The sequence below is a fragment of the Diceros bicornis genome, chromosome 40, assembly GCF_020826845.1.
Source record: "Diceros bicornis minor isolate mBicDic1 chromosome 40, mDicBic1.mat.cur, whole genome shotgun sequence".
In the NCBI taxonomy this organism is placed as follows: domain Eukaryota; kingdom Metazoa; phylum Chordata; class Mammalia; order Perissodactyla; family Rhinocerotidae; genus Diceros; species Diceros bicornis.
Genome location: NC_080779.1, coordinates 1,618,267 through 1,636,254, shown reverse-complemented (window position 1 = coordinate 1,636,254; position 17,988 = coordinate 1,618,267).

The following is a 17,988-nucleotide window of genomic DNA, read 5'->3' as shown; positions in this document are numbered from 1 at the left end:
GCGGATTTCTCCTCAGAGCCGTGGCCTGGGCACTAGGAAGGCCAGGCCCTCCCGACTCCAGAGATGATGCTGGGACCCGTCGCCGGAAGGGCCTGCCCGTGTGGCAGCGGCTCCCCAAGCCGGCGGCCTGCTGGGGCCTCACTCACTGCTTGGCCATAAGCCTGTCTCGGCCCTTCGGATTCCACAGAGCCTTTCCTCCACCTGGCTGGAGTCGACAAGTGCGGGCGTGGGGTGAGGCCGTGGTTTTGCCTTTCCAGGAGGAAATGAGGCCCGGGCAAAAGCAGCTGGCCGAGGCAGAGCCTTGACCTGGCACCCCAGTCGGCCTTTGGCCACCAGGTCCAGACCACCGCTTCCAAAGAAGGGAAGCGGCCGGCCAGCTGATTGCAAGTGGGGGATGGGAGGGAGACAACAGCTGAAGCCAAGTCCAGCAGGGCGTTGGCGTTCCTTCTTCAGCTGGGACTGGCCTGGCCTGGCGGGCGGGCGGGGCCTTCACTGAGGACCCCCGAGGCCCGCCCTAGGCCCTGGCGGTGGCGGGTGGCGCATGCGCCCTTGGCCTCAGGGGTTGAACCCAAGCCCACAGGGCACTCAAAGCAGCCGGAGAAAGAAGGGGCCAGGGGAGAGGAAGGCAGGTAGGCGAGGCGGGCAGGGCTCGCCCACCTCTTCTCCTCAGGTCCCCGAGAGAGAAAGAGAGAGAGAGAGAGAGAGAGAGAGTGAGAGACAGACAGACAGACAGGCAGGGAAAGAGTGAGAGATCCCTGACCTCTGAGTATCTGCATCCACCACTGCTGCCAACTCACAGGCCATCCCACTTCCCCCCCTCCATCCCCATCCCCAGGCGCGGCCCCCCGGGGCCAGCCACACCACGGAGAGGCCCCTTCATGGTCACCTCCGTGCTGTCCCTTCCGGGCCTGACCCCACTGCAGGGGAACCGGTTCAGACAATCCAATCGTCTACATGTCCCTCTCCATGACAATTGTCTTCTCCAGTCTCACATGCCCAAACCGCACCCCCAACATCCTCCTTTGTCTGCAGCTGGAGATAGGAGGAGAATCTCTGCCATTGTGTTGAGAGACTCAGTTTCGCGGGTTTCTCCCCTGTACACGTGTTCTGAAGCTGGGTATTATTTTCTCCAGCGAACCTGTCTTGTGAAGGATTTGGCCAGCCATAAGAAGCTTCAGGGAAGAGGCGGAGGGGCTTCTCTCTCCGCCCCCGACAGCCCTGAGCTGGGTCAGTGCCTCAGACCTGGCCAGGGGCAGCCCATCCCCCGGCGCCCTCTCCCGGGGCATCCCAGGAAAGCTTCACAGCCAGCCCCACCCCACTCGCCACTGCCAGGACCATCGGCCTCCCTCGGGAAGACGGGGCAGGACAGGGAACCGGGTGTGGGAGGCCGCCAGATCTCAGCTCTGGCACACAGGCTGCCAGGCTGCCTGGTCCTCTGAGGGGGCCCAGCACACGCCCCAGGAAACTTGGCGGCAGGCCCCGGGGCTCTCTCCTCTGGAACTCGTCCACTTGAAAGGGGCCTGGCCCAGGTGGCTGGTTCGACCGGTTGGAAAGAAATCTTTTTCTTCTCTGAGAGACTGTTGCTTGTCATCTCCTGGACATGAGATGACAGACAATTGTTCCCATTTCCCTTTCTACTTGAAACCTGATGGATACATTGCCCACTGCCTTTAGAGACTGCAGGTCTTTCTGAAACTCTTTTCAGTGCGCTGGCTCACTTCAGCATCATTTCATTGTTCCATCCGAAATTCCTTTCAGTTGGATCTATTTTCCTTTCTAATCCTTTTGTATACCTAGATATTTAAAAGCTGCTCAAATCTGTAGTGGAGAAAAGTTGGGTTACAACTCTTTCAGACAGCATGTAAACCCACATTTTAGGGTTTCTACACAAAACGTCTCTGCCATGTTTCTAGCAGCTCTCCTTCCATATATTTTCCTCCAGGACTTCCTGTGACAAAATTGCCTTTCTAAAAGCCAGTCCTCCGTTCACTCTCTTGGCCAGTCACGTTTCCATAGAAAGAAAAAGGACTGGATTTTCCAAAGATGCAACAAGAATGATCAAGTCCCGATTCACACCTAGATATCCTGCTCCTGTTCTCCATGAATTGCAAAATTGAAGTTAATTATCTCGTTCATTTTGTCTAAATCTATTGGGTCACTTTGGCACTGAGCCCCTAAGCTGGTCCACAGCCTGCTTCAGCAGACACCAAACTCTCTCTCAAGTGCCTGCATTCGTGTGCTGAGTAGGTATTGTATTTATTTAGATCGTATTCAACAAAAGATCTTCACGGATTCACTCAAGTACTTAAGCATCTACTATGTGCCCAAAGGTCTTGAAATGTTGGGGGTCTGCAAGGAAGACAGATATGCCTAAACAGATAAATTACACTACTGAAATCATTTGAATGAAAGAGATGTGAATAAACTGCCGTGGGACTCCAGGCAAAGAACCCCCATGGGTTGACCTACAACTAAGAGATACAGCTCTGTCCTGGGGCTCTGAGGAGAAAAACAGCCACCATGGGGGGTGGACAGGCTCTGTACCATCTAAGGAAAGGAAAAGGAAGGGAGAGAAGATAAAGAGAAAACAAGAGAAACGGAAAGGTTTTCTTCTTCTGAGTGTTTCTGCCACCCACTTTTGGAGCACACTGCTTGCTGATGTCCTTTCCGGCCAGTCTTATCCTTCAGCCGGCTTCAGGAGACTTCACCAATTCGATTGTAAGGAGCTGGGCTCCTCCGTGCAGGCAATGCCAACTCCGGAGGGAGCCAGGAGGGGAGCCAAAGATTCACAGGACTCTGCAGCCCTTCTGCAGCTCACTGGTGTGGAGGGGCACCGAGGCTTCACCTTGGCCTCTGTCTCCAAGTTCACATAAAGGAGGGTCGGTTCCTTCCTCGCTAGATGAGCGTGGAGAGAAACCTCCTTCACAGAAGGGATTATGGAATAATTAAAGTCAGAGCCTTGAACAAGGCAAAGGGTTAGCACCATGAATCTGAAGTGACTGGACATGTGAATTAGTAACCAGTAGGACGAGGAGCTGAAGACAAAAAAAGAAAAAAGGCAAGAAACCAGTTCTCGATTTTCTAAGATGGAAATGCAAGTCTTTCTTCTTCCAAAAGAAAAAAGTCATTGAACCCTTTCCTTGAAAATAAAACTGAAAGGGGCCACATGTTGCAAAGAAGGGTTTTAACCGTGATGTCACTACACAATCATGTGTAGCCATCAGTTGTTAAGTGCACTGCAAATAGTTCACACCTTAACAATTATGTTACCAAAGTTCGCAGTTGAGAAATATAGACACACACACATATACATATATATACATGTAAGAAAAGAGTAGAGTGTGTGCCAATTGCTCACTGTACTATTGACAATATCACTCTTACAACTGAAAGCATGACTAGGAGAGAGAAGGTGGTGTGACCCTAGATTGCTAGAGTCACAGCAAGAAAAGTTAAGAAAGTGCCATCAGGTCATTTGGACAAAAGAATGCTATATGGCTGTTGGGTTTATAAGAGATCCATTGGAGAAAAACAAGTCACTACATTAAATTATTTTCTACTTACCTGCATCACCCTCTCCAAGAACACATATTCTAAAATGAGACAAGTTATTACATTAAAAATGACCGGCTCTGGCATTTGGAAAACTACACCAAATAATGAAGTAAAAACTGGGTTACAAACATCCTGGTATCAACTCCAACTACCGTCTTTTACCAAACTAAAACTCTAATGATCACTAATTCACTTGCAATCTAGTGCTCCTCCCATATACAAAATCAACAACTTCCAATGTGTCATAACTTTTTTAAAATTTCCCTAACATTTTAGAGGATAATGTAAATATGTCTCCTGGAAAAGTTGAGAAAGATGGAGACACTAGGAAAGGAAAAGACGAAAATACTCCCCTAATCAATGATGTAAAACACAAGGCATGAACAACTGTTAAAAGAATTCTCTATGACATTGATCAAGTCTACTATCTCTACGCCTGGCTCTTTCCTATCAGTCATTTGATACATAAACAAATAGAATAGTGTATTTCATGGGATCAATTCTTTTAGTGGCGTGCTTTCCCTTTGACCACTACATATGCTTTTATGTGTTTGCTTTATTTTCAGGCGGCGTCACATCAGAACACCCTCATCTCGGCAGATCTTTGCCTTAAGGAACCCTACCTCGGCCCTTGATCAACTGTACTCTGTGTTATGGTCAACTCAGAGCCCTACATGGATCAGTGTTTCCTACCGCCTCTCTCCCGTGCGTTGCTCATGTCAGGGAGTATAGTCCACCGAGTGAACAGTAAGCAGTCTTCCCAAAGCATCAGATATGAAAAGGAGGAGACGCGGGGTTGGGTGTGGGACCCCATTCCGTGCCTCAGTGCAGACAAGCTAGAGGTCAATGCATCCCTCCAGAGACTGGGAGAAAAACAGGAGGTTATGAGCACGAGGTTCCCTCTGCAGGCCTTGAAGCAGGGACCTGGAATCAAACTGCTGACACCGTGGATCGTGGTTGGTTTGACAGGGAACTCACGAGGAAGATAAGGACGTGAAATAATGAAAATCATAAGAACAGCAGCGAACACTTCTACTGAGCCAAGGACTGCACCCTGAATGTAAACTCTGTGCTGGAACATATCTTAACTCACATGACCCTGAAAGCATCCCGACGTAGTCAATGTTGTTCTTTGCACCATTTGCTAGATGAAGAGACTGGGTACAGTGGCTAGAAAACTCAGCCAGGTTACAAAGCGGATAAATGGCCGAGCCCAAGCTCAGTGCTCTTCTGTGATGCTCTTGGACTACAACTCCAAGTGAAGTCTCTAACGACTATCTCCGCTCGCACTGCCAACACCATCGTCCTCCGTGGAGTGGATGGAGGCAGGCGTGGGCAGGGCAGGGAGCCGGGTGTGGCAGGCCGCCAGATCTAAGGTCTGGCACACAGGTTGCCAGGTGGCTCCCTCCTCTGAGGGGGCCCAGCACACGCCCCAGGGGACTTGGCGGCAGGCCCCAGGGCCCTTTCCCCCGGATCTTGTCCACTTGAAAGGGGCCTGGCCCAGGTGGCCGGTTGGGCTGGTTGGCCAGCCTCCTTTGGACAAAGCAGGCGAGCCCAGCCAGCCTTCCAGTCGCCCCCGGCGTGGCACCAGCGCCCTCAGGCCGAGGGCCTCACGCGTGCCCTCCAACGCGGATTTCTCCTCAGAGCCGTGGCCTGGGCACTAGGAAGGCCAGGCCCTCCCGACTCCAGAGATGATGCTGGGACCCGTCGCCGGAAGGGCCTGCCCGTGTGGCAGCGGCTCCCCAAGCCGGCGGCCTGCTGGGGCCTCACTCACTGCTTGGCCATAAGCCTGTCTCGGCCCTTCGGATTCCACAGAGCCTTTCCTCCACCTGGCTGGAGTCGACAAGTGCGGGCGTGGGGTGAGGCCGTGGTTTTGCCTTTCCAGGAGGAAATGAGGCCCGGGCAAAAGCAGCTGGCCGAGGCAGAGCCTTGACCTGGCACCCCAGTCGGCCTTTGGCCACCAGGTCCAGACCACCGCTTCCAAAGAAGGGAAGCGGCCGGCCAGCTGATTGCAAGTGGGGGATGGGAGGGAGACAACAGCTGAAGCCAAGTCCAGCAGGGCGTTGGCGTTCCTTCTTCAGCTGGGACTGGCCTGGCCTGGCGGGCGGGCGGGGCCTTCACTGAGGACCCCCGAGGCCCGCCCTAGGCCCTGGCGGTGGCGGGTGGCGCATGCGCCCTTGGCCTCAGGGGTTGAACCCAAGCCCACAGGGCACTCAAAGCAGCCGGAGAAAGAAGGGGCCAGGGGAGAGGAAGGCAGGTAGGCGAGGCGGGCAGGGCTCGCCCACCTCTTCTCCTCAGGTCCCCGAGAGAGAAAGAGAGAGAGAGAGAGAGAGAGAGAGTGAGAGACAGACAGACAGACAGGCAGGGAAAGAGTGAGAGATCCCTGACCTCTGAGTATCTGCATCCACCACTGCTGCCAACTCACAGGCCATCCCACTTCCCCCCCTCCATCCCCATCCCCAGGCGCGGCCCCCCGGGGCCAGCCACACCACGGAGAGGCCCCTTCATGGTCACCTCCGTGCTGTCCCTTCCGGGCCTGACCCCACTGCAGGGGAACCGGTTCAGACAATCCAATCGTCTACATGTCCCTCTCCATGACAATTGTCTTCTCCAGTCTCACATGCCCAAACCGCACCCCCAACATCCTCCTTTGTCTGCAGCTGGAGATAGGAGGAGAATCTCTGCCATTGTGTTGAGAGACTCAGTTTCGCGGGTTTCTCCCCTGTACACGTGTTCTGAAGCTGGGTATTATTTTCTCCAGCGAACCTGTCTTGTGAAGGATTTGGCCAGCCATAAGAAGCTTCAGGGAAGAGGCGGAGGGGCTTCTCTCTCCGCCCCCGACAGCCCTGAGCTGGGTCAGTGCCTCAGACCTGGCCAGGGGCAGCCCATCCCCCGGCGCCCTCTCCCGGGGCATCCCAGGAAAGCTTCACAGCCAGCCCCACCCCACTCGCCACTGCCAGGACCATCGGCCTCCCTCGGGAGGACGGGGCAGGACAGGGAACCGGGTGTGGGAGGCCGCCAGATCTCAGCTCTGGCACACAGGCTGCCAGGCTGCCTGGTCCTCTGAGGGGGCCCAGCACACGCCCCAGGAAACTTGGCGGCAGGCCCCGGGGCTCTCTCCTCTGGAACTCGTCCACTTGAAAGGGGCCTGGCCCAGGTGGCTGGTTCGACCGGTTGGAAAGAAATCTTTTTCTTCTCTGAGAGACTGTTGCTTGTCATCTCCTGGACATGAGATGACAGACAATTGTTCCCATTTCCCTTTCTACTTGAAACCTGATGGATACATTGCCCACTGCCTTTAGAGACTGCAGGTCTTTCTGAAACTCTTTTCAGTGCGCTGGCTCACTTCAGCATCATTTCATTGTTCCATCCGAAATTCCTTTCAGTTGGATCTATTTTCCTTTCTAATCCTTTTGTATACCTAGATATTTAAAAGCTGCTCAAATCTGTAGTGGAGAAAAGTTGGGTTACAACTCTTTCAGACAGCATGTAAACCCACATTTTAGGGTTTCTACACAAAACGTCTCTGCCATGTTTCTAGCAGCTCTCCTTCCATATATTTTCCTCCAGGACTTCCTGTGACAAAATTGCCTTTCTAAAAGCCAGTCCTCCGTTCACTCTCTTGGCCAGTCACGTTTCCATAGAAAGAAAAAGGACTGGATTTTCCAAAGATGCAACAAGAATGATCAAGTCCCGATTCACACCTAGATATCCTGCTCCTGTTCTCCATGAATTGCAAAATTGAAGTTAATTATCTCGTTCATTTTGTCTAAATCTATTGGGTCACTTTGGCACTGAGCCCCTAAGCTGGTCCACAGCCTGCTTCAGCAGACACCAAACTCTCTCTCAAGTGCCTGCATTCGTGTGCTGAGTAGGTATTGTATTTATTTAGATCGTATTCAACAAAAGATCTTCACGGATTCACTCAAGTACTTAAGCATCTACTATGTGCCCAAAGGTCTTGAAATGTTGGGGGTCTGCAAGGAAGACAGATATGCCTAAACAGATAAATTACACTACTGAAATCATTTGAATGAAAGAGATGTGAATAAACTGCCGTGGGACTCCAGGCAAAGAACCCCCATGGGTTGACCTACAACTAAGAGATACAGCTCTGTCCTGGGGCTCTGAGGAGAAAAACAGCCACCATGGGGGGTGGACAGGCTCTGTACCATCTAAGGAAAGGAAAAGGAAGGGAGAGAAGATAAAGAGAAAACAAGAGAAACGGAAAGGTTTTCTTCTTCTGAGTGTTTCTGCCACCCACTTTTGGAGCACACTGCTTGCTGATGTCCTTTCCGGCCAGTCTTATCCTTCAGCCGGCTTCAGGAGACTTCACCAATTCGATTGTAAGGAGCTGGGCTCCTCCGTGCAGGCAATGCCAACTCCGGAGGGAGCCAGGAGGGGAGCCAAAGATTCACAGGACTCTGCAGCCCTTCTGCAGCTCACTGGTGTGGAGGGGCACCGAGGCTTCACCTTGGCCTCTGTCTCCAAGTTCACATAAAGGAGGGTCGGTTCCTTCCTCGCTAGATGAGCGTGGAGAGAAACCTCCTTCACAGAAGGGATTATGGAATAATTAAAGTCAGAGCCTTGAACAAGGCAAAGGGTTAGCACCATGAATCTGAAGTGACTGGACATGTGAATTAGTAACCAGTAGGACGAGGAGCTGAAGACAAAAAAAGAAAAAAGGCAAGAAACCAGTTCTCGATTTTCTAAGATGGAAATGCAAGTCTTTCTTCTTCCAAAAGAAAAAAGTCATTGAACCCTTTCCTTGAAAATAAAACTGAAAGGGGCCACATGTTGCAAAGAAGGGTTTTAACCGTGATGTCACTACACAATCATGTGTAGCCATCAGTTGTTAAGTGCACTGCAAATAGTTCACACCTTAACAATTATGTTACCAAAGTTCGCAGTTGAGAAATATAGACACACACACATATACATATATATACATGTAAGAAAAGAGTAGAGTGTGTGCCAATTGCTCACTGTACTATTGACAATATCACTCTTACAACTGAAAGCATGACTAGGAGAGAGAAGGTGGTGTGACCCTAGATTGCTAGAGTCACAGCAAGAAAAGTTAAGAAAGTGCCATCAGGTCATTTGGACAAAAGAATGCTATATGGCTGTTGGGTTTATAAGAGATCCATTGGAGAAAAACAAGTCACTACATTAAATTATTTTCTACTTACCTGCATCACCCTCTCCAAGAATACATATTCTAAAATGAGACAAGTTATTACATTAAAAATGACCGGCTCTGGCATTTGGAAAACTACACCAAATAATGAAGTAAAAACTGGGTTACAAACATCCTGGTATCAACTCCAACTACCGTCTTTTACCAAACTAAAACTCTAATGATCACTAATTCACTTGCAATCTAGTGCTCCTCCCATATACAAAATCAACAACTTCCAATGTGTCATAACTTTTTTAAAATTTCCCTAACATTTTAGAGGATAATGTAAATATGTCTCCTGGAAAAGTTGAGAAAGATGGAGACACTAGGAAAGGAAAAGACGAAAATACTCCCCTAATCAATGATGTAAAACACAAGGCATGAACAACTGTTAAAAGAATTCTCTATGACATTGATCAAGTCTACTATCTCTACGCCTGGCTCTTTCCTATCAGTCATTTGATACATAAACAAATAGAATAGTGTATTTCATGGGATCAATTCTTTTAGTGGCGTGCTTTCCCTTTGACCACTACATATGCTTTTATGTGTTTGCTTTATTTTCAGGCGGCGTCACATCAGAACACCCTCATCTCGGCAGATCTTTGCCTTAAGGAACCCTACCTCGGCCCTTGATCAACTGTACTCTGTGTTATGGTCAACTCAGAGCCCTACATGGATCAGTGTTTCCTACCGCCTCTCTCCCGTGCGTTGCTCATGTCAGGGAGTATAGTCCACCGAGTGAACAGTAAGCAGTCTTCCCAAAGCATCAGATATGAAAAGGAGGAGACGCGGGGTTGGGTGTGGGACCCCATTCCGTGCCTCAGTGCAGACAAGCTAGAGGTCAATGCATCCCTCCAGAGACTGGGAGAAAAACAGGAGGTTATGAGCACGAGGTTCCCTCTGCAGGCCTTGAAGCAGGGACCTGGAATCAAACTGCTGACACCGTGGATCGTGGTTGGTTTGACAGGGAACTCACGAGGAAGATAAGGACGTGAAATAATGAAAATCATAAGAACAGCAGCGAACACTTCTACTGAGCCAAGGACTGCACCCTGAATGTAAACTCTGTGCTGGAACATATCTTAACTCACATGACCCTGAAAGCATCCCGACGTAGTCAATGTTGTTCTTTGCACCATTTGCTAGATGAAGAGACTGGGTACAGTGGCTAGAAAACTCAGCCAGGTTACAAAGCGGATAAATGGCCGAGCCCAAGCTCAGTGCTCTTCTGTGATGCTCTTGGACTACAACTCCAAGTGAAGTCTCTAACGACTATCTCCGCTCGCACTGCCAACACCATCGTCCTCCGTGGAGTGGATGGAGGCAGGCGTGGGCAGGGCAGGGAGCCGGGTGTGGCAGGCCGCCAGATCTAAGGTCTGGCACACAGGTTGCCAGGTGGCTCCCTCCTCTGAGGGGGCCCAGCACACGCCCCAGGGGACTTGGCGGCAGGCCCCAGGGCCCTTTCCCCCGGATCTTGTCCACTTGAAAGGGGCCTGGCCCAGGTGGCCGGTTGGGCTGGTTGGCCAGCCTCCTTTGGACAAAGCAGGCGAGCCCAGCCAGCCTTCCAGTCGCCCCCGGCGTGGCACCAGCGCCCTCAGGCCGAGGGCCTCACGCGTGCCCTCCAACGCGGATTTCTCCTCAGAGCCGTGGCCTGGGCACTAGGAAGGCCAGGCCCTCCCGACTCCAGAGATGATGCTGGGACCCGTCGCCGGAAGGGCCTGCCCGTGTGGCAGCGGCTCCCCAAGCCGGCGGCCTGCTGGGGCCTCACTCACTGCTTGGCCATAAGCCTGTCTCGGCCCTTCGGATTCCACAGAGCCTTTCCTCCACCTGGCTGGAGTCGACAAGTGCGGGCGTGGGGTGAGGCCGTGGTTTTGCCTTTCCAGGAGGAAATGAGGCCCGGGCAAAAGCAGCTGGCCGAGGCAGAGCCTTGACCTGGCACCCCAGTCGGCCTTTGGCCACCAGGTCCAGACCACCGCTTCCAAAGAAGGGAAGCGGCCGGCCAGCTGATTGCAAGTGGGGGATGGGAGGGAGACAACAGCTGAAGCCAAGTCCAGCAGGGCGTTGGCGTTCCTTCTTCAGCTGGGACTGGCCTGGCCTGGCGGGCGGGCGGGGCCTTCACTGAGGACCCCCGAGGCCCGCCCTAGGCCCTGGCGGTGGCGGGTGGCGCATGCGCCCTTGGCCTCAGGGGTTGAACCCAAGCCCACAGGGCACTCAAAGCAGCCGGAGAAAGAAGGGGCCAGGGGAGAGGAAGGCAGGTAGGCGAGGCGGGCAGGGCTCGCCCACCTCTTCTCCTCAGGTCCCCGAGAGAGAAAGAGAGAGAGAGAGAGAGAGAGAGAGTGAGAGACAGACAGACAGACAGGCAGGGAAAGAGTGAGAGATCCCTGACCTCTGAGTATCTGCATCCACCACTGCTGCCAACTCACAGGCCATCCCACTTCCCCCCCTCCATCCCCATCCCCAGGCGCGGCCCCCCGGGGCCAGCCACACCACGGAGAGGCCCCTTCATGGTCACCTCCGTGCTGTCCCTTCCGGGCCTGACCCCACTGCAGGGGAACCGGTTCAGACAATCCAATCGTCTACATGTCCCTCTCCATGACAATTGTCTTCTCCAGTCTCACATGCCCAAACCGCACCCCCAACATCCTCCTTTGTCTGCAGCTGGAGATAGGAGGAGAATCTCTGCCATTGTGTTGAGAGACTCAGTTTCGCGGGTTTCTCCCCTGTACACGTGTTCTGAAGCTGGGTATTATTTTCTCCAGCGAACCTGTCTTGTGAAGGATTTGGCCAGCCATAAGAAGCTTCAGGGAAGAGGCGGAGGGGCTTCTCTCTCCGCCCCCGACAGCCCTGAGCTGGGTCAGTGCCTCAGACCTGGCCAGGGGCAGCCCATCCCCCGGCGCCCTCTCCCGGGGCATCCCAGGAAAGCTTCACAGCCAGCCCCACCCCACTCGCCACTGCCAGGACCATCGGCCTCCCTCGGGAGGACGGGGCAGGACAGGGAACCGGGTGTGGGAGGCCGCCAGATCTCAGCTCTGGCACACAGGCTGCCAGGCTGCCTGGTCCTCTGAGGGGGCCCAGCACACGCCCCAGGAAACTTGGCGGCAGGCCCCGGGGCTCTCTCCTCTGGAACTCGTCCACTTGAAAGGGGCCTGGCCCAGGTGGCTGGTTCGACCGGTTGGAAAGAAATCTTTTTCTTCTCTGAGAGACTGTTGCTTGTCATCTCCTGGACATGAGATGACAGACAATTGTTCCCATTTCCCTTTCTACTTGAAACCTGATGGATACATTGCCCACTGCCTTTAGAGACTGCAGGTCTTTCTGAAACTCTTTTCAGTGCGCTGGCTCACTTCAGCATCATTTCATTGTTCCATCCGAAATTCCTTTCAGTTGGATCTATTTTCCTTTCTAATCCTTTTGTATACCTAGATATTTAAAAGCTGCTCAAATCTGTAGTGGAGAAAAGTTGGGTTACAACTCTTTCAGACAGCATGTAAACCCACATTTTAGGGTTTCTACACAAAACGTCTCTGCCATGTTTCTAGCAGCTCTCCTTCCATATATTTTCCTCCAGGACTTCCTGTGACAAAATTGCCTTTCTAAAAGCCAGTCCTCCGTTCACTCTCTTGGCCAGTCACGTTTCCATAGAAAGAAAAAGGACTGGATTTTCCAAAGATGCAACAAGAATGATCAAGTCCCGATTCACACCTAGATATCCTGCTCCTGTTCTCCATGAATTGCAAAATTGAAGTTAATTATCTCGTTCATTTTGTCTAAATCTATTGGGTCACTTTGGCACTGAGCCCCTAAGCTGGTCCACAGCCTGCTTCAGCAGACACCAAACTCTCTCTCAAGTGCCTGCATTCGTGTGCTGAGTAGGTATTGTATTTATTTAGATCGTATTCAACAAAAGATCTTCACGGATTCACTCAAGTACTTAAGCATCTACTATGTGCCCAAAGGTCTTGAAATGTTGGGGGTCTGCAAGGAAGACAGATATGCCTAAACAGATAAATTACACTACTGAAATCATTTGAATGAAAGAGATGTGAATAAACTGCCGTGGGACTCCAGGCAAAGAACCCCCATGGGTTGACCTACAACTAAGAGATACAGCTCTGTCCTGGGGCTCTGAGGAGAAAAACAGCCACCATGGGGGGTGGACAGGCTCTGTACCATCTAAGGAAAGGAAAAGGAAGGGAGAGAAGATAAAGAGAAAACAAGAGAAACGGAAAGGTTTTCTTCTTCTGAGTGTTTCTGCCACCCACTTTTGGAGCACACTGCTTGCTGATGTCCTTTCCGGCCAGTCTTATCCTTCAGCCGGCTTCAGGAGACTTCACCAATTCGATTGTAAGGAGCTGGGCTCCTCCGTGCAGGCAATGCCAACTCCGGAGGGAGCCAGGAGGGGAGCCAAAGATTCACAGGACTCTGCAGCCCTTCTGCAGCTCACTGGTGTGGAGGGGCACCGAGGCTTCACCTTGGCCTCTGTCTCCAAGTTCACATAAAGGAGGGTCGGTTCCTTCCTCGCTAGATGAGCGTGGAGAGAAACCTCCTTCACAGAAGGGATTATGGAATAATTAAAGTCAGAGCCTTGAACAAGGCAAAGGGTTAGCACCATGAATCTGAAGTGACTGGACATGTGAATTAGTAACCAGTAGGACGAGGAGCTGAAGACAAAAAAAGAAAAAAGGCAAGAAACCAGTTCTCGATTTTCTAAGATGGAAATGCAAGTCTTTCTTCTTCCAAAAGAAAAAAGTCATTGAACCCTTTCCTTGAAAATAAAACTGAAAGGGGCCACATGTTGCAAAGAAGGGTTTTAACCGTGATGTCACTACACAATCATGTGTAGCCATCAGTTGTTAAGTGCACTGCAAATAGTTCACACCTTAACAATTATGTTACCAAAGTTCGCAGTTGAGAAATATAGACACACACACATATACATATATATACATGTAAGAAAAGAGTAGAGTGTGTGCCAATTGCTCACTGTACTATTGACAATATCACTCTTACAACTGAAAGCATGACTAGGAGAGAGAAGGTGGTGTGACCCTAGATTGCTAGAGTCACAGCAAGAAAAGTTAAGAAAGTGCCATCAGGTCATTTGGACAAAAGAATGCTATATGGCTGTTGGGTTTATAAGAGATCCATTGGAGAAAAACAAGTCACTACATTAAATTATTTTCTACTTACCTGCATCACCCTCTCCAAGAACACATATTCTAAAATGAGACAAGTTATTACATTAAAAATGACCGGCTCTGGCATTTGGAAAACTACACCAAATAATGAAGTAAAAACTGGGTTACAAACGTCCTGGTATCAACTCCAACTACCGTCTTTTACCAAACTAAAACTCTAATGATCACTAATTCACTTGCAATCTAGTGCTCCTCCCATATACAAAATCAACAACTTCCAATGTGTCATAACTTTTTTAAAATTTCCCTAACATTTTAGAGGATAATGTAAATATGTCTCCTGGAAAAGTTGAGAAAGATGGAGACACTAGGAAAGGAAAAGACGAAAATACTCCCCTAATCAATGATGTAAAACACAAGGCATGAACAACTGTTAAAAGAATTCTCTATGACATTGATCAAGTCTACTATCTCTACGCCTGGCTCTTTCCTATCAGTCATTTGATACATAAACAAATAGAATAGTGTATTTCATGGGATCAATTCTTTTAGTGGCGTGCTTTCCCTTTGACCACTACATATGCTTTTATGTGTTTGCTTTATTTTCAGGCGGCGTCACATCAGAACACCCTCATCTCGGCAGATCTTTGCCTTAAGGAACCCTACCTCGGCCCTTGATCAACTGTACTCTGTGTTATGGTCAACTCAGAGCCCTACATGGATCAGTGTTTCCTACCGCCTCTCTCCCGTGCGTTGCTCATGTCAGGGAGTATAGTCCACCGAGTGAACAGTAAGCAGTCTTCCCAAAGCATCAGATATGAAAAGGAGGAGACGCGGGGTTGGGTGTGGGACCCCATTCCGTGCCTCAGTGCAGACAAGCTAGAGGTCAATGCATCCCTCCAGAGACTGGGAGAAAAACAGGAGGTTATGAGCACGAGGTTCCCTCTGCAGGCCTTGAAGCAGGGACCTGGAATCAAACTGCTGACACCGTGGATCGTGGTTGGTTTGACAGGGAACTCACGAGGAAGATAAGGACGTGAAATAATGAAAATCATAAGAACAGCAGCGAACACTTCTACTGAGCCAAGGACTGCACCCTGAATGTAAACTCTGTGCTGGAACATATCTTAACTCACATGACCCTGAAAGCATCCCGACGTAGTCAATGTTGTTCTTTGCACCATTTGCTAGATGAAGAGACTGGGTACAGTGGCTAGAAAACTCAGCCAGGTTACAAAGCGGATAAATGGCCGAGCCCAAGCTCAGTGCTCTTCTGTGATGCTCTTGGACTACAACTCCAAGTGAAGTCTCTAACGACTATCTCCGCTCGCACTGCCAACACCATCGTCCTCCGTGGAGTGGATGGAGGCAGGCGTGGGCAGGGCAGGGAGCCGGGTGTGGCAGGCCGCCAGATCTAAGGTCTGGCACACAGGTTGCCAGGTGGCTCCCTCCTCTGAGGGGGCCCAGCACACGCCCCAGGGGACTTGGCGGCAGGCCCCAGGGCCCTTTCCCCCGGATCTTGTCCACTTGAAAGGGGCCTGGCCCAGGTGGCCGGTTGGGCTGGTTGGCCAGCCTCCTTTGGACAAAGCAGGCGAGCCCAGCCAGCCTTCCAGTCGCCCCCGGCGTGGCACCAGCGCCCTCAGGCCGAGGGCCTCACGCGTGCCCTCCAACGCGGATTTCTCCTCAGAGCCGTGGCCTGGGCACTAGGAAGGCCAGGCCCTCCCGACTCCAGAGATGATGCTGGGACCCGTCGCCGGAAGGGCCTGCCCGTGTGGCAGCGGCTCCCCAAGCCGGCGGCCTGCTGGGGCCTCACTCACTGCTTGGCCATAAGCCTGTCTCGGCCCTTCGGATTCCACAGAGCCTTTCCTCCACCTGGCTGGAGTCGACAAGTGCGGGCGTGGGGTGAGGCCGTGGTTTTGCCTTTCCAGGAGGAAATGAGGCCCGGGCAAAAGCAGCTGGCCGAGGCAGAGCCTTGACCTGGCACCCCAGTCGGCCTTTGGCCACCAGGTCCAGACCACCGCTTCCAAAGAAGGGAAGCGGCCGGCCAGCTGATTGCAAGTGGGGGATGGGAGGGAGACAACAGCTGAAGCCAAGTCCAGCAGGGCGTTGGCGTTCCTTCTTCAGCTGGGACTGGCCTGGCCTGGCGGGCGGGCGGGGCCTTCACTGAGGACCCCCGAGGCCCGCCCTAGGCCCTGGCGGTGGCGGGTGGCGCATGCGCCCTTGGCCTCAGGGGTTGAACCCAAGCCCACAGGGCACTCAAAGCAGCCGGAGAAAGAAGGGGCCAGGGGAGAGGAAGGCAGGTAGGCGAGGCGGGCAGGGCTCGCCCACCTCTTCTCCTCAGGTCCCCGAGAGAGAAAGAGAGAGAGAGAGAGAGAGAGAGAGTGAGAGACAGACAGACAGACAGGCAGGGAAAGAGTGAGAGATCCCTGACCTCTGAGTATCTGCATCCACCACTGCTGCCAACTCACAGGCCATCCCACTTCCCCCCCTCCATCCCCATCCCCAGGCGCGGCCCCCCGGGGCCAGCCACACCACGGAGAGGCCCCTTCATGGTCACCTCCGTGCTGTCCCTTCCGGGCCTGACCCCACTGCAGGGGAACCGGTTCAGACAATCCAATCGTCTACATGTCCCTCTCCATGACAATTGTCTTCTCCAGTCTCACATGCCCAAACCGCACCCCCAACATCCTCCTTTGTCTGCAGCTGGAGATAGGAGGAGAATCTCTGCCATTGTGTTGAGAGACTCAGTTTCGCGGGTTTCTCCCCTGTACACGTGTTCTGAAGCTGGGTATTATTTTCTCCAGCGAACCTGTCTTGTGAAGGATTTGGCCAGCCATAAGAAGCTTCAGGGAAGAGGCGGAGGGGCTTCTCTCTCCGCCCCCGACAGCCCTGAGCTGGGTCAGTGCCTCAGACCTGGCCAGGGGCAGCCCATCCCCCGGCGCCCTCTCCCGGGGCATCCCAGGAAAGCTTCACAGCCAGCCCCACCCCACTCGCCACTGCCAGGACCATCGGCCTCCCTCGGGAGGACGGGGCAGGACAGGGAACCGGGTGTGGGAGGCCGCCAGATCTCAGCTCTGGCACACAGGCTGCCAGGCTGCCTGGTCCTCTGAGGGGGCCCAGCACACGCCCCAGGAAACTTGGCGGCAGGCCCCGGGGCTCTCTCCTCTGGAACTCGTCCACTTGAAAGGGGCCTGGCCCAGGTGGCTGGTTCGACCGGTTGGAAAGAAATCTTTTTCTTCTCTGAGAGACTGTTGCTTGTCATCTCCTGGACATGAGATGACAGACAATTGTTCCCATTTCCCTTTCTACTTGAAACCTGATGGATACATTGCCCACTGCCTTTAGAGACTGCAGGTCTTTCTGAAACTCTTTTCAGTGCGCTGGCTCACTTCAGCATCATTTCATTGTTCCATCCGAAATTCCTTTCAGTTGGATCTATTTTCCTTTCTAATCCTTTTGTATACCTAGATATTTAAAAGCTGCTCAAATCTGTAGTGGAGAAAAGTTGGGTTACAACTCTTTCAGACAGCATGTAAACCCACATTTTAGGGTTTCTACACAAAACGTCTCTGCCATGTTTCTAGCAGCTCTCCTTCCATATATTTTCCTCCAGGACTTCCTGTGACAAAATTGCCTTTCTAAAAGCCAGTCCTCCGTTCACTCTCTTGGCCAGTCACGTTTCCATAGAAAGAAAAAGGACTGGATTTTCCAAAGATGCAACAAGAATGATCAAGTCCCGATTCACACCTAGATATCCTGCTCCTGTTCTCCATGAATTGCAAAATTGAAGTTAATTATCTCGTTCATTTTGTCTAAATCTATTGGGTCACTTTGGCACTGAGCCCCTAAGCTGGTCCACAGCCTGCTTCAGCAGACACCAAACTCTCTCTCAAGTGCCTGCATTCGTGTGCTGAGTAGGTATTGTATTTATTTAGATCGTATTCAACAAAAGATCTTCACGGATTCACTCAAGTACTTAAGCATCTACTATGTGCCCAAAGGTCTTGAAATGTTGGGGGTCTGCAAGGAAGACAGATATGCCTAAACAGATAAATTACACTACTGAAATCATTTGAATGAAAGAGATGTGAATAAACCGCCGTGGGACTC